Source organism: Bos taurus, unplaced genomic scaffold, assembly GCF_002263795.3.
Source record: "Bos taurus isolate L1 Dominette 01449 registration number 42190680 breed Hereford unplaced genomic scaffold, ARS-UCD2.0 Leftover_ScbfJmS_647, whole genome shotgun sequence".
NCBI classification, from domain to species: domain Eukaryota; kingdom Metazoa; phylum Chordata; class Mammalia; order Artiodactyla; family Bovidae; genus Bos; species Bos taurus.
In genome coordinates this window covers 1-14,666 of record NW_020191945.1, presented here as the reverse complement: position 1 = coordinate 14,666, position 14,666 = coordinate 1, and the positions used below count along the sequence as shown (strand labels likewise).

General features: G+C 50.9%; 1 long non-coding RNA gene across 1 annotated transcript; it reads right to left on the bottom strand.

The window, feature by feature from the left end:
• Positions 1-3,165: 3,165 nt before the first annotated feature.
• Positions 3,166-7,558, bottom strand: LOC101903778 (uncharacterized). The gene is made up of 3 exons (XR_009493748.1): positions 4,132-7,558; positions 3,675-3,803; positions 3,166-3,500 (listed from the first exon to the last, which is right to left on the bottom strand). It is a non-coding gene; the product is annotated as an uncharacterized lncRNA (long non-coding RNA).
• Between the last annotated feature and the right edge of the window lie 7,108 nt (positions 7,559-14,666).

Genomic DNA, 14,666 nt, shown 5'->3' with positions numbered 1-14,666 from the left:
ACCAAAGTACCCTGTAATCGGTCGGTTGATCCCAACCAACAGGAAAAGCTGCTTGAGACAGGAGATGATAGAAATTCGGAGGTGGCCACCGTTTTTAGCAGTCAGCCAGCTAAAAGGGAGGGAAAAAGAAAATCAAATTAAATGTGGGAACTGTTCCTCTAATTCTCTCTGCCCCCTCAGCTGGTGACAGGCTCACTGCATATATCTACATCCTCAGACTTCACCTTTGTGGGGGTCTCCAATTGACTGTTAGAATGACCCCAGACATCTGCCACCCACCCAGGCCCCTTTGCAAACTAACATTGCTAGGATGCTGCCCTTCACTGTGAGCTCCTTCCCTACTGCCCTGCGGTAGGGCTGGACATGTGGGCTCAGGGACTGGTGGGCCATCTCTGCTTCCATGGGTGACGGGAAGAGCACTATGATGGAGCTGGTGGCGGCGAGGTTAAGGGACCATCTCACACCAACCTTGCCTGTGCCTCAGGCCTACTCTTCACTTAGAGGCCTGTTTCCTTCTGGCCGTTCTCACTTGTCTCCATCCCCACCCCAAGTCTGCTCCCTGCCCTTCCAGTCCCTCAGGCCATCTGCCCCTTCCATCTCTCCCTGCTGCCACTGACTCATAGCCCTGAGGCCAGACCCCCCCAGCCGTCTTCTTGGTCTCCCTCCCCACAGCCTTTCCTATCCCCAGGCTGACTGCTTTCTCTCCATTCCAATGTCTACAGTAGGCCCATTCCTCCCTGGTCCAATCCCTTGCCTTTCTTCAAATAGGATACAAATTGAAAAGGTGACTTCTTGGTCTTCTGGCCACGGGCGGCACATGGCCACCAAGTCCCAATGCAGCATGTCCACCAGGTCATGGCCTGACGTGTCCTCCTGGCCCTGGGGTGGCGTACCACCAGGCCCTGGCGCCACATGTCCACCTGGTCCTGGGACAGTGTTGCCACCCAGCCCTGGCATGGCTAGTCCACCTGGCCAAGGCACAGCATGTCCACCAGGCCCTGCCAAGGCCTGTCTGCCCAAGCCTGGCAAGGCGTCTCCGCCAGGTCCTGGAGTGTGAGGTACATGCGCCGGCTCTGGGGCTCCAGCCATGCCTGCACCTGCATCTCCCATGCCTCCCAGGCCCTGGTGCCCTTCAAGGCCATTTGGGTCACCAGGTTCTTCCGCACCTCCCTGGCCTTCAGCATCTCCTGCCACGCCACCTCCACTGGCACCTGGTCTGCGGCCTCCAGAACCACTCACGCTGCAGGTCAGCCCACCAAGGCCAGCCGGACTGTCTGAGGGGCTGAGGCACCCAACGGAAACCACGCCCCTGGGCGGGTAACGTCACTATGGGCGCCGAGAACGCCTGCGCACTCAGGCCCTGATGCCAGTCCCAGGATGTCCCCCTTAGGTGGTTATGAGCACGTCAGTGTTTCCCGCCAAACATGGAAACACCAAGTGAGCTCCTTCCCCTTAGACCTCTGCTGCCATGTTCACATGTGACCCTCCTGCTGACTTCAGCCTCTGGAAGAGAGTCGAGCACCAGGGCCAGGCCCGGGGGATCCCATTGGTCTTTCACACATAGCTCAAGTCTGCGTCCTTGTCTGTGCATGTGGGCATGTGCATCCTTGTCTGTGCATGTGGGCATATGCAGGTGCATGCACATGGGGGTGCGAGACCAGGCTCTTCCTGCCCACCTGGGGAGGGAAGCAGGGACTACTGTTGGGCCCACTGCGGAAGGCATGGGTAGGGCTGCCTGGGGGTCCAGGCACACAGAATGCAGGGACTCCAGGCTGTGGGCATGCCCCAGGCTCCTCAGAAGCACTGGATGAACCAGCTAGACTCAAGGGCAGAGGGAAGGGCCATGTTGCCCTGGACACCTGCAGTCTCCTGCTCTCTGCTGGCACAACTCTCATGGCCTTTCCCTTCCCAGGAACAGTGTCTTGAGGCTGTCTGGAGGGGTGGAGGTACCGGGGGACCTCAACTGGGAGGTGACCCTGTATCTGATAGCCTGCTGGTCTACTTCTGTCTACAAGGGGAGTCAAGTCAACAGGCAAGATACAGCCGGGGGAGACCACGGGGCTGGGGCAGCACTGCCTGGGTGTGGGATGCATCTGCCAGACCACTGGTGCCACGGGAGGTGACTGCATCAGGGATTGTACTTCAATCCGGCCCCTGAGCCCCACCCCCTGGCCGGAGAGTCCTCTCAGCCCTCCAAATCCAAGGCCAGCAGCCTTCCCCCACCCCTACCCCCACTGGAGGGGAAGAGGCACCAGCAGTGGCTGACCATTTCCTGTGTGTGGGGCATCCCTGTCCCACCTTCCTACCTTCCCAGTTTCTGTTGATTCTGGCTCCCAGTCAGTTTTAGGGTGTGCAAAGACCTGGTCTACTGCCTGTGTCTGTGCCCTGCTCTGTGGCCAAGAGGACCCCAGTGGGGAGCCTGGACATGTCAATGTATGGCAAAAACCACTATGATATTGTAATTAGCCTCCAATTTAAAAGATAAATTAATTTAAACAAAAGAAGTAAACATCTAGGTCAGTATTTCTAATTCTTGGAATATATTAATACTTTAAGGAAATAACTATTAATGGAAAGACTTATAAATTCCACTAAATCATTAACCATAGTAATGTAAAAAGTGGAAACAAATGTTCCATAATTACATTATTGTTGGGTTTTTTTTTTTTATTTAAAGACCCAATCTTAATTTTTTGGTCACGCCACATGACATGTGGGATCTTAGTTCTGCTGCCAGGGATTGAACCTGCAGCCCTTACACTGGAAGTGCAAGTCTTATCCACTGGACTGCTTGGGAAGTCCCAATAATTACATTATAATGCATCTTATATCTATTCAATAACACATTTCTTAAGAGATTTTAGGAAGTGGAAAAGCTAGTATATTAAATGAAAAAAGTTCAGGAAAAAAATTAAACTTGATAAGTTCTACATCACATGCTGTTATACGTTTAATATGCAAGTACAACCAGAAAATATTCTTAAATGTTGACAGTATTTAGTGCTGAACATAGGGCTCGGTTTTCATTGTCCGAAATTATTTCCAATTCCCTTGTAACTGAATTCAAATATCTGAATTTCAGAACCTTCCCTCTAACACGAGAACAAAGATAAAAAGTGTTTTTAAAATCCAGAAGCGCATTAGCTGAAAGGAAACTAGGGCACAAAAAGTGACTTAGTTTTATTTTCTGCTGTAATAAGCACTGAAGCATCCCACTCCTCAAGCAGCAGGGAAACAAAGCAAGTGAACCGCAAGAGACCAAAGGCCAGTACAGGCCAAAACTTAGACTCAAATAACAAAGTGGCAATGACTCTTAGGTTGAATTCCCTATGCCCTGCCGAGTAGGGGACACAAGGTTAGGCCTCAGCCCCTTTCCTCAGCTTCGGCTTTGGCGAGGTGGGAGCCCGAGGCTCCGAATGTTCCGAATCACCAGGGAAAGCTGATCGAGGAACGGGTTCATGGAAAGTCGGATGAAAGCAAGGTCGTCAGCAGTCCATCTACTAAAAGCAGGGAAAAGAAAATCAGGTCAAAGGGAAGATTGCTCTTCCCAGGGTACCAGCCCCCCTCCTTATACCAAGCCCCTCAGTGTCTCCATCATAGCATGCTTAAGAGGGAGCCTAGACCACAGCACCTGCCACCCCCCACTCCCCAAGGCAAACTCGTCTGGAACTGACACAAGCAGGTCACTGCCATTCACTGCAAATTCCTTCCGAATCAATCCTTGGTGGCGTTGGGCATCTGGGAGCAGAGATCTGCGAGCCATGTCTGCCTCCAGGGGTGACTGGAAGGGCACTCTGAGTGTGCTGGGAGAGACACGGTTAAGGCACCATCCATTACAGAATTTGCTGGTATCTCGGGCTTCCTCACACCTCAGAGGCCCGTTTTTACCCCAGGATGCCAGGCTCCCGACGACAACCTGAGACTACCCTCAGGTGTCTCCGTAACCCTTGGGTCCATCTTCCCCACCCTCCAGGCTCCTCAGGCCTTGACAACCTCCTTTCCTTCCAGGCTGCCCAGTCCTGCTGCCCCGGATAGCCCCCGTGCTCCCTTCTATCCCTTCCTCAGGCTGCCGGCATGTTTCCCGCCACCATACCACTGACCGTGCCCAGGGAGGCTCCATGAAAAGGATACAGCACCACCTCTCCACGTCTAGGTCTTACAGCCAAGGGTGCTACATCTCCAGCAGATCCTACGCCACCTGGTGCCTGCTCACCTTGGGGACGAGCTACAGCAGCTTCCATCACCGCTCTTCCTCTGCCAGGCCCACCCCGGCCTTGTGGGGCTCGGCGAACAGCCTCACCTTCAGCGCTGCCTGAACCACTCTGGCAAGCAGGTATTCTGGAGCTCTGCTGGTCATCTCGGTCCTCTGCACCACCGGCGCCACCACCCGACGCCTGCATGGCTGCTGCGCGTCTCCCTCAGACTGCAAATAAGGGGCGGAGAGACTGGGCCCCTCACGAAGTCCCTCCCCTTCTGCGCAAGGACGCAAAAGTTGCGCCTGCGCACACACCCCATCCACCCACGGGCTGCTATGGAGACCCCGTGACGCTGGCGGGACTCAGCTCCCTCACAATGCCACCACGTTCCTTTCAGGTGCCCCTCTATGCGCCTGCGCACACGGGCCCCTCCAGTGCTGGCTCAGATGGCGTGGAATGGACCTCGCCAAGTGTCCACAGAGACGCCACTGAGACACAAATGCCGACTTTCCAGTCTCAAGGCCTGAAGCTAGTTCCACAATGCAACTTTGATTTCTCCACCATATGCCTCAGAAGGGTCTCACTGGAGTAAGGTGGGAGTCGAGGGCAAGGGGCCAAGCCACACGATGCACCAGCATCACGTCTCTGCCCACTTCACATCATACCTGTGCTCTTTGACCATAGTGATCGCTAGCACTTCCTATGGTCTATGCGTTATTTCAGGTGCTTTCATGTGTTAGTCCATCACGTCAGTTTTCAGACAGTGTTGCCATAGCGCAGGCTTCCTTTGTGGCTCAGCTGGTAAAGAATCCGCCTGCAGTGCGGGAGACCTGGGTTTGATCTCTGGATTGGGAAGATCCCCTGGAGAAGGGAAAGGCCACCCACTCCAGTACTCTGGCCTGGAAAATTCCATGGACTGTATAGTCCATGGGGTCGCAAAGAGTTGGATACCCCTGAGCCACTTTACTTCACTTCACATTGTCATGTGAGTCTCCTGTCTCCCATGATGCAGCTCTCCTGCAAACTAATCACACACACCCACCCTCTCTCCAACACCAGCAACTCAAAGTCTTGGGCATTTTTGTTATTGCCTTTCTGAAAACTATGATGACTGCAGTGCTCCATCAGGCACCAGACTCAGGTTAGGTCTGAATGGTGAGATCTACAAAGGATAGTGATAATAACAATGACAAATAATGTGTGTGACACAGACAGTGACAGAACTATGAAGGAAAGAGAGTGTACGATAGAATGAGTTTCCAGAGAATTTACCACTCTGATAGGTGAATGCTTTTGAGTGAGTGTGACAGAGTGAATGTGTGATTGGCACAGGAATTTAAAGGGACAGAATGTCATGGGAAGAGACTAAGATGCAGAAACCAAGACAGAGGGAGTGTGTGTCCGAGTGTCAGAGAGACATTCTAAGAGAGATAGGATGTGAGAGAGAATAAGTGTGATGGAAAAAGAATTATAGAGTGACACAGGACTATTAAAGAAAAAGAGTGTGTGATGGTACTCTAACTCAGTATGAGAAAGTAAATGTGAGAGACAATATATCGGTGAAAGAAAATGGGTCTGTCACACATATCAGAGTGTGACAGGGAATGAACCTGACAGTGGGAGGCAGCAGCCTGGGCAAGTGGGTCAGTCCTTGGAGCCCATGTTTCCCCCAGGGCGGTCATGCCCAGGTCTCTGCCGGTCTGGAGGAAGTCAGCAAATTGACTTGGTTCAGTTGTCCAAGAAACATTGCTGTTAATAAAGCTAGTGGATGAAATGTAATTCCAGAAGAAATAGTCAAATCCCTAAAGGAGGATGCCACCAAGGTTTTGTATTCATTATGTCAACAAGTCTGGAAGACCACAGGACTGGAAAAGATCAATCCTCATCCCAGTTCCCAAGAAGGGAAGTAAGAACGGGCTAACCATTGGACAACTGCACTCATCTCCCATGCTAGTAAGGTGATGCTTAAAATCTTGCATGCTAAGCTTCAGCATTATGCGAACCAAGAACTTCCAGATGTCCAAGCTGAGTTTAGAAAAGGAAGAGGAACTAGAGATCAAATTGCCAACATTCACTGGACTATGGAGAAAGCAAGGGAGTTTCAGAAAAACATCTACCTCTGTTTCCTTGACTACCCTAAAACCTTTGACTGTGTGGATCATGACAAACTGTGGAAAGCCCTTAGAGAGATGGGAATACCAGACCATTATACCTGTCTCCTGAGTATCCTGTATGCAGGTCAATAACCAATAGTTAGAACCTAGTATGAAACAACTGATTGGTCAAGATCGAGAAAGGAGTATGACAGGGCTATCTGCTGTCACCCTGTTTGTTTAATCTATATGCTGAGCACATCATGAGAAATGCCAGGCTGGATGATTTACAAGCCGGAATCAAGATAGGCAGGAGAAACATCAACTACCTCAGATATGCAGATCAGATCAGATCAGATCAGTCGCTCAGTCGTGTCCGACTCTTTGCGACCCCATGTATCGCAGCACGCCAGGCCTCCCTGTCCATCACCAACTCCTGGAGTTCACTGAGACTCATGTCCTTTGGGTCAGTGATGCCATCCAGCCATCTCATCCTCTGTCGTCCTCTTCTCCTCTTGCCCCCAATCCCTCCCAGCATCAGAGTCTTTTCCAATGAGTCAACTCTTCGCATGAGGTGGCCATAGTACTGGAGTTTCAGCTTTAGCATCATTCCTTCCAAAGAAATCCCAGGGCTGATCTCCTTCAGAATGGACTGGTTGGATCTCTTGCAGTCCAAGGGACTCTCAAGAGTCTTCTCCAACATCACAGTTCAAAAGCATCAATTCTTCAGCGCTCAGCCTTCTTCACAGTCCAACTCTCACATCCATACATGACCACAGGAAAAACCATAGCCTTGACTAGATGGACCTTTGTTGGCAAAGTAATGTCTCTGCTTTTGAATATGCTATCTAGGTTGGTCATAACTTTCCTTCCAAGGAGTAAGCGTCTTTTAATTTCATGGCTGCAGTCACCATCTTGCAGTGATTTTGGAGCCCAGAAAAATAAAGTCTGACACTGTTTCCCCATCTATTTCCCATAAAGTGATGGGACCGGATGCCATGATCTTCATTTTCTGAATGTTGAGCTTTAAGCCCACTTTTTCACTCTCCACTTTCACTTTCATCAAGAGGCTTTTTAGTTCCTCTTCACTTTCTGCCATAAGGGTGGTGTCATCTGCATATCTGAGCAGAAAGCAAAGAGGAACTAAAGAGCCTCTTGATGAGTGTGAAGAAGGAGAATGAGAAAGCTGGCTTAAAACTCAACATTCAAAAAACTAAGATCATGGCATCTGGCCCCATTACTGCATGGCAAATAGAAAGGGAAAATGTGGAAGAAGTGACAGATTTCCTCTTCTTGGGCTCCAAAATCACTGTAGATGGTGACTGCAGACATGAAATCAGAAGATGATTGCTTCTTGGCAGGTCAGGGATGACAAACCTAAACAGAGTGTTGAAAAGCAGAGACATCACTCTGCCGACAAAGGTTCATATAGTGAAGGCTATGGTCTTCACAGGATCACATATGGTTGTGAGAGCTGGACTGTAAAGAAGTCATAGCACCAGAGAATTGATGCCTTTGAACTGTGGTGCTGGAGAAGACTCCTGAAAGTCCATTGGACAGTAAGAAGATCAAACCATTCAATCTTAAGGGAGATCAACCCTGAATATTCACTGGAAGGACAGATGCTGAAGGTGAAGCTCCGGTATTTTGGTCGTCTGATTCGAACAGATGACTCATTGGCAAAGTCCCTGATGCAGGGAAAGATCAAGGGTAGAAGGAGAAGAGGGTGTCAGAGGATGAGATGGCTGGACAGCATCCTGGATGCAATGAACATGAACTTGAAGAAACTCCAGGAGACGGTGAGGGACTGGGAGGCCTGGTGTGCTGCAGTCCATAGGGTTGCAGAAATTCGGACACAAATGGGAAACTGAACAACTACAGCTGCCCAGCTGTATAAGGGTCCTTGTTTTTGCTTCCCTGGTGGTCCAGTGGTTAAGAATCTGACTGCCAATGCAGGGCACATGGGTTCGATCCCTGGGCCAGGAAGATCCCACATGCCCAGGACAACTAAACCCGTGTGCCACCACTACTGAGCTCCCCAAAATCAGAGTCTGTGCTCCTCCACAAGGAAGCCTCCACAATGAGAAGCCTGAGCACAGCAATTAGAGTAGCCCCTGCTGGCTGCAAGTGCAGAAAACCTGCACACAGTTAACAAGATTCAGCACAGCCAAAAACTAACAAATAATTTTGGTAAATAAAAGTTTTTTTAATATAAATTTATTTATTTTAATTGGAGGTTAATTACTCTACAATATTGTATTGGTTTTGCCATATATCAACATGAATCCGCCACAGGTTTTAAGAGTCCTTGTTTCCAGCTATAGCCTTCTCGGACATTGAAGATTTCAGTTAATTAAGCTCATCCTACACTAAGATCTGCTCTGGTCCTACAGAGTCAATCTTAAAAAGTAAGACCCAAAAGGATCAAACTGTTTTTTTTTCCAAGTAATTTAACAGGATTCCATAATAAACCTCAAGAGTAAGTTTAGGAATAGAAAAAAGTCAAGCATGCAAGGGAAATTTGATAATGCTTGGCATCCAATCTAAAATTACCAGGAGGCAAAGAAGCAGGAAAATCCAACCCATTATGACAGAAATCAGTGTGTTGTTGTTGTTCAGTAGCATCTAACTTTTTTTGACCCCATGGACTGCAGCATGCTAGGCTTCCCCATCCTTTACCATCTCCCATAACTTGCTCAAACTTATGTCCATTGAGTCGAGATGCCATCCAACCATCTCATCCTCTATCGTTCCCTTCTCCGCATGCCTTCAATCTTTCCCAGCATCGGGGTCTTTGCCAATGAGTTGGCTCTTTGTACCAGCTGGCCAAAGTGTTGGAGATTTCAGTTAAAATGCATCAATTGGAAAGGAAGAAATAAATGCATATTTATTTACAGTCAAAATGATTGTCTAAGCAGGAAGTTCAACGGGATCTACAAGAGCTATTACAATTAATCAGTTAAGCAAGGTTTCAGGATACAAGGATACTCTTGAGAGTGCCTTGGACTGCAAGGAGATCAAACCAGTCAATTCTAAAGGAAATCATTCCTGAATATTCATTGGAAGGACTGATGCTGAAGCTGAAGCTTCAAAACTTTGGCCAGAAGATGTGAAAAGCTGACTCACTGGAAAAGACCCTGATTCTGGGAAAGATTGAAGTCAAAAGAACAAGAGGACAATGGAGGTTGAAATGGTTTGATAGCATAACTCACTCAGTAGACATGAATTTGAGCAAACTCCAGGAGACAGTGGGGAGAGAGAGCCTGATGTGCTATAGTTCATGGGGTCTGAAAGAGACGACTAGACACAATTTAAGAGACTGAAGAACAACAACATTCTGGTATTATATCTTAATATATAAATATAACTAGGGCTTTCTTGATAGCTCAGTTGGTAAAGAATTTGCCTGCAATGCAGGAGACTCTGGTTCAATTCCTGGGTTGGGAAGATCCCCTGGAGAAGGGAAAGGCTACCCACTCCAGTATTCTGGCCTAGAGAATTCCACAGACTGTATAGTCCATGGGGTCACAAAGAGCTGGACACAACTGAGAGACTTTCACTTCACTACACTTCATAAAATGAGAAAATATTCCAAAATTAATACTGAATGGCAGTACACTACTATCTTATTCTCCTGCTTCTTAAATTGTCTTCAGTTATGTTGTACTCCTTGACTATCTGGATCTCAGAACCTCCTCTCCAACCAGAAGACAAATACAGTATTAAGATGTGTAGAAGCTAAAAATAGTCAGAGATAGCACAGTATCTCAGTTTTATTTTCTGCAGTTAACAATCACCAAACTATGTGGAACCTGAGCCCCCAGGCAGCAGCACATGCACAAGATGAAGCCCAATCCACCTACTGCAGAAATCAATGCCCTGGGAAAGGACACATGAGGCTAGGGCACATAGGCTAGATTTATCCCTGACTTTCACACAGAGGCTTAGTAAAATGGGGGGGCACATAGTGCTGCAAGGTCCACATACCAGGGAAATCTTCTGCAGACAGAGGGTGATGGACGTCTGGAGCATGGCATGGTCTTCAGCACTCAACTGGCTAAAAGGGAGGGAAAATGAAATTCAGGCTCCAGATGAGGAGGAAGAGGAGCATGTCCTCCCTCTGTCCCCGCACACTGACAAGCCCAGGGCACCACACTTCTCCTCTAGGCTTAACCCTCCATTATGGCTCCTCCTGGGCTGAGACTGGTCACCACCCACCACCCCTCCCCCACCTCAGCCCCCTTTAGAACTGACAGAACCAACAGGTGGCCATTAACATCGAGCATCTTCCGAATTGACCGTCGCAGTGCAGTACATCGAGACAGGAAGAGAAAGGCACGGTGAGGCTACTGGTGGAGATATGGTTAAGGCACCATCCACACTCATTTTGCCTGTACGTTAGGCTCCCTGCTCACAGAGACCCGCCTTCTTTCATGAGGCTGCCGCCTAGGCTGTCCGGACCTCCCAGCCTATAACCTAAGGACACCCTGGATATCACCGCTGGACCCCTCTGGTTCCCTTCAGGTTGCTTTTCCTCACTATCTTCCCCTGGCAGCCAGACCACCCCTGACCCACACCCTCCATCCCCCGAGAGTACCCTCCTCCTACACTTTAGGCCCCTCTGCCTGAAACCCCCCAAACCACCCCTAGCCCACACCCCAACCCTCACGGTCGCCCAGCCCACCAGGGCTCCTGGAATAGGATACAACTGGAGGGCTTGGTTACTCAGAACTTTGACTCCGGGTGCAGCATCTCCACCAGGCCCTGGTGCTTGGGGTGCCCCCGGGATCTGTGGAATGGCACCAGCTGCACCACCTGACTCTCTTGCAGTGCTGGGGCCTCTTGGATCAGCCAAGTCGCTGGGGCCGCCAGGAACTCCACAACTGATGGTGTCACCAGGGCCAGTTGGGTCGCCAGGGTCATTGCGGCCACCAGCACCACCTGGCACACCTTGGCCGCTTTGTGCTGTGCCACTACAAAGGCCATGGCTCCTGCATCTTCATCTGCTGTCCTCGTGGTTCCTCAACTATGTGCCTTGAACTCCGTCTTGAACCCCTCTCCCTTTCCCTCCACGTTGGGAAAGACTGAACCCTCCCTCCAGAACCCAGCCCTGTAGTGCGACTTTCAACCAAGCATCAGCAGAGCGCCTGCACACACACACCCTGGTCTTGCCTCACGATTGGTTCCCACCGACCATTGGCTTCCACAGTGGCTGCAGGCTCTCGGGCAATGGGCGTTCACTGCTGAAGCTTCACGTGTTCGCGTGCTGTGTCACCCCAATGAGCCTGCACAGACACACATCCAGGTGGTCTGCGTCCTCTCAGTCAGCCCTGCCTCAGGCCCAGAAACCTGGTAAACGGCTTAGCAAGGAGGCCTTTGGGTGGCGCTCCATCCTTTAGTATGGCAACAGCTCCTCAGTGCGCATGCTCAAACAGACCCTGCCCCACTCATCAGGGCACGTGCCTGTTTCCAGTCCAAGCCTGCAAACCCTAAGTGAGCCCCGGTCCCTGTGCACCGCCAAGACTGCACTGCTGCCAACTTGGCCACACTCACAGGTGAGCATCCTGCTGAGCGCAGGTCATTGTCATTGACTTCCAGAAGGGAGTCAGGCACCTCTGGGTCAGGCCTGGTCTGTCCCTCTGGTGTCCCACACGTAGCTCACGTGTGTGTGCGTGTGTGCATGTGTGTCCATGTGCATGTGGGCAAGTGCATGCACATGGGCATCTGACGTGCATGTCTGTGTGTGTGTGTGTGTGTGTGTGTGTGCCCGAGAGAGAGAGAGGGAGTAGTGGCTGTGCACAGGTGCTAGCCCATGTCCGTTTATGTGTGTGAGTGCGTGTGCAGGGGTGCATGCACATAGGTGTGTGCATGTGTGTTTGTGGAGGTGCTTGCAAATGAGTGTTCCCATGTGCATCTGTGTGTGAGAGAAAGTGTGTGGTCAGGTGCATGCACATGGGCATGTGTGTGTGTGTGGGAAAGAGAGCATAGGTCAGAGGCATGCACACTGGCATCTGTGTGTACTTGTGTTCATGTGCAGGTGCCTTCACATGGCGGTGCATGGGGACCTGGTCCTGGAGTCCTAAGACTAGGAATGCAGAGCAGGCTGTGCTTGCCCACCTGGGGATGGAAGTGGGGACTGCTGTTGAATTAACTGGGGATGGCATGGGGAAGGGCCACCTGGGCTCCGGGCACACAGACTGCAGAGACCCCAGGCTGGGAACTTACAACAGCCCCCCCAGAAGCACCGGTTAGAACAGATGCACTCAAGGGCTGCCAGAAGGGCAACGCCCCCCCCCCCCGCCGGACACCCCAAGTCTCTTGGCCTCTGCTGGCACAAAACGCACGGGCTTTCCCTCTATAGGAACAAAGTCTTGCAGCTCTCCGGAGGGCTGGAGGTGCCGGGGCCCTCAACTGGGAGGTGACCCTGTGTCTGCTGGCCTGCTGGGTGCTGGTCTACTTCTGGTCTGGAAGGGGGTCAGATCAGCCCACACAGTACAGCCAGGGTTGATGACAGGGCTGGGGCACCACTGCATGGGAGGTGGAACCACTGGTGCCACAGGAGGTGACTGGATCAGGGCCACTGCCCGAGGAGGGGACAGGTACTTCCATCAGGCTGCTTGATTCCCACCCCCTGGCTGGATAGGCCTCTCCACGGCCCTCCAAATCCAAGGCCAGCAGCCTTCCCCACCCCCAGTGGAGGGATTATATTTTCCTCCATTATGTTAGCTGCAGGAGTTTTTTAGTTTACCTTGATCAGATTAAGAAAGTCTGTTTGTAGTCCTAGTTTTCTGACAGTTTTTATCATAGTCGTTGTTGAATATTGTCAAATGCTTTTATGGCATCTAAAGTTTTTTTCAAATCCAGAAGCACATTAGCTGAAAAGAAACTGAGGCACAAAAAGTGACTTAGTTTTATTTTCTGCTGTAATAAACGCTGAAGCATCCCACTCAAGCAGCAGGGAAACAAAGCAAGTAAACCAAGAGAGACCAAAGACCAGTACAAGCAAAAACTTAAGACTCAAATAACAAAGTGGCAATTACTCTTAGTTTGAATTCCTTATGCCTTGCCAAGTAGGGGACACAAGGTTAGGCCTCAGCCCCTTTCCTCATCTTAGGAACGGTGGGATCCCAAGGCTCCGAATGTTCTGAATCACCAGGGAAAGCTCAAGGAGGAATGGGTTGATGGAAATTCGGATGAAAGCAAGATCTTCAGCAATCCATCTACTAAAAGCAGGGGGAAAGGAAAATCAGGTTAAAGGGGAAATCATTCCTGTAGGTCCAGGATACCAGCCCCTCTCTTTACACCAAACCCCTCAGTATCTCCATCATAACACTCTTAAGAGGGAGCTCAGACCACAGCACCTGCCACCCGCCACTCCCCAAAGCAAACTCTTCTAGAACTGACACAATCAGGTCACAGCCATTCACTGCATATTCCTTCTGAATCATTCCTTGGAGGCATTGGGCATCTGGGACCATACCCCTGAGAGACAAGGATGCTTCCAGTGGTGACTGGAAAGGCACTCTGAGTGTGCTGGTAGAGACACGGTTAAGGCCCATCCATTACTGAATTTGCTGGTATCTCGGGCTTCCTCACACCTAAGAGGCCTATTTTTACCCCAGGATACCCATGTTCCTGACTACAACCTGAGGCCACCCTGAGCTTCTTCCCTAACCCTACGGTCCCTCTTCCCGACCCTCCAGGCTCCTCAGGCCTTGACAACCCCCTTTCCGGCCAGGTTGCCCAGTCCTGCTGCCCCAGATTGCCCACGTGCTTCCTTTCTATCCCTTCCTCAGGCTGCGGGCATGTTTCCCACCACCACACCACTGACCGTGCCCAGGGAGGCTCCATGAAAAGGATACAGCACCACTTTTCCATGTCTATGCCTTACAGCCATGGGTGCTACATCTCCGCCAGGTCCTGGGGCATTGTGGTTCCCGCTTACCCCGGAGACGAACTCTAGCAGATTCCCATCATCGCTCTTGCTTCTGCCAGGCCCACCCCAACCTTCTGGGCTCGGTGACCATCCTCACCGTCAGCACTGCCTGAACCATGCTGCCAAGGATGTGTTCTGGAGCTCTTGCTGGGTCATCTCGGCCCCTTGCATAGCTGGCACTAACAGCCGAGGTTCACATGGCTACCGCCCGTCTCCCTCTGAAGCCAACATGAAGGGTGGAGAGACTGAGCCACTCACCAAGTCCCCTCCCGCTCTGTGCAAGGACGCCAAAAGTGCCTCTGCGCAGACACGCCTCGGGGTGCTCTTCATACCGGATTGGTTACCACCCAGCCTGCCTGGCCACACACAGGCCTCTATGGAGACCCCGTGGGGCTGGAGGGACTCAGCTACCTCACAAAGCCACACTTCTTTCAGGTAGCC